We start from the raw sequence: 2,089 nt of genomic DNA, 5'->3' as shown, positions 1-2,089 counted from the left end.
TCACCAGAACCTCCAGCATCCTCACGTTTTCTCCTCTTTGGTCCTCCAGCATCATCAGCTGCAGCCCACAGGACACTTGAAGAAACATTGTTTTTATTTATTTAGATATTTATTTCCTGAACAAACATAAATATATGCCTATTTTATAAGATTACTTATAATATGAGTAAAAAAATCATCTAACTGACATTTGAATGTCATTTCTCTCACACAGTTTGTGTTTCAGAGTAAAAACTAGCTAGCAAGAGCTTGATTCCTTCAGGAAAAAAACACGGAAATGCAGCTCCACAAACGTTACCTTTTCTCGCCAAAATGACTCCTTATTGTTGCTCCTTCGGTCCCAAAGTCTTCTCTGAACCTCCATGAAGGTTATGTTTCCCACGATGGTCGTCTTTCAGACATTTTTCTTATTTTTTTCGCCGTTATAAAAACTCTCTTCGACCGCTCCGATCTCTGCATCTCTCCTCCGCTCCGTCTGTCTCACCGGTAAACAACGGAGCCCCCCGCGGGCTTCTGGGTAGAATTACCGTAATGAACCAATATTCACAAGAAAGCACAATGTCTCAGCTTTCAGAAACTGTTGAAATTTTTAAAATAGAGCAAACGGTTCAGGAGTTACGGTAATTCAAAGAGCACATGTCCAATTGTGTCTCGGGCGACCCGTTCGCCCTTAAAGGGTTAAATCTCTGATTTTTTAATTTTTTAATAGTGTCTGTGTACTTGTTGATGCAGCAGCTGCTGATTTTTTTTTTCATGTTGATACTGAATGTTTTTAGGAAAAGTCAGCATTTATCTGACTCTACAATTACTCTGCAAACACAGATAAGGAACAAAACGAGAAAGGTGACGATGTTTTAACAAAAGCACACATTGTCTGCTCCTTCTGGTTTTAAAATCTGATAAAACCATCATAAAACTGAGGGGCGTTCGGAAGAACTGGCTGGGACAGCTGACATGGCTGGATGGGACAGAAATCTGTCAGTTTTACAAAACAAGTCTGACTGGACGTCAGCTGCAGCCAGTCAAACAGTCAAGGTATTTAGCAACCCAGGCAACAGCCAATGAAAGAAGGAGGGCGGAGCAAAGGGAACAGGTTTAGGAAATGATGACGACTAAAATTGATTTAATCAAGAATATTCTAATAAGTCCTTTTACACGTCAGTTTACGCATAGTTGCACTGGAAATGACAAACTGTAGGTTGTGAATAAGTAAATAAACTACAGAGATTTGAATTGTTTCTGCATCATCAGCCAAACAGCAGCTGATGAAGTCCTGCATTCAGAACAGTTGAGACAATTTTGGCCAGTTTGCGGGAATCCTTTTATTCTCTAAGGCAGTGTTTTTTGTCCAGCATCAGTGTCAGTTTTTGAACTGCATCTCCCATAATGCATTGGGTTAAAGTGTCAGCACTTTTGCACTATACTACTAAAATAAACCGATTTATTCACCCAAAACTAAATGAAACATTTGTTGTTAAAGTTACATTTTGTATTAAGACTAAATACAAAATAATAAAACTTAAAAATGTTCACTTTGTGTTGTTACAATTTAACATAAATAAATTAATATAATGTTTTTGTGTGTGTATAAAAAATCAAGCATGTTGTAACCATGTAATTGTTAAAAAATTACAGTTCTTCTGGCACAAACTTTTTTTTTTTGTAAAAAGCAGAAAAAATTATAATATGTAATTAATTACAACAATATAATTGAAACTGTCACAACTTTTATAACAACATTTAGGAAAAACATCCGCAACTTCAAGCTTTTCTACCTGAATTAATACAAAAATTAATACAAAAAATTGTCCCGAGATTGTGGACTTTACAGACTTTAGAGTTTCCCGCGTTTTACATATTTGGATGCTGGTGTGCCTCAGAATTTTTGTCAAAGAAAAAGTGTACCTTGGCTCAAAAAAGGTTGCAAAACACGGAACCTTCTAGCCTGTCATAATCTAGCTGCATTAAAAGTGTTCCTCATATATTAACCTGCTGGTGTTATCTCCAGTCTGTGAACTTTTATCCGAAGCCCAACAGAGGATCTGGTTTGCTAATAGATTCCATGATTTGCAGAACAACTTCAGGATGA

The 2,089-nt window shown here is 36.8% G+C and overlaps 1 protein-coding gene across 1 annotated transcript in view; it reads left to right on the top strand.

Annotated features, from left to right (window-relative positions):
* bnip3lb (BCL2 interacting protein 3 like b) overlaps window positions 1-2,089 on the top strand; it is a 14,126-nt gene that overhangs the window by 8,116 nt on the left and 3,921 nt on the right. The window lies entirely within an intron of this gene.

This window comes from Oryzias melastigma, linkage group LG12, assembly GCF_002922805.2.
Source record: "Oryzias melastigma strain HK-1 linkage group LG12, ASM292280v2, whole genome shotgun sequence".
In the NCBI taxonomy this organism is placed as follows: domain Eukaryota; kingdom Metazoa; phylum Chordata; class Actinopteri; order Beloniformes; family Adrianichthyidae; genus Oryzias; species Oryzias melastigma.
The sequence above is the reverse complement of the archived record's forward strand: the minus strand, read 5'-3'. Positions and strand labels throughout refer to the sequence as shown.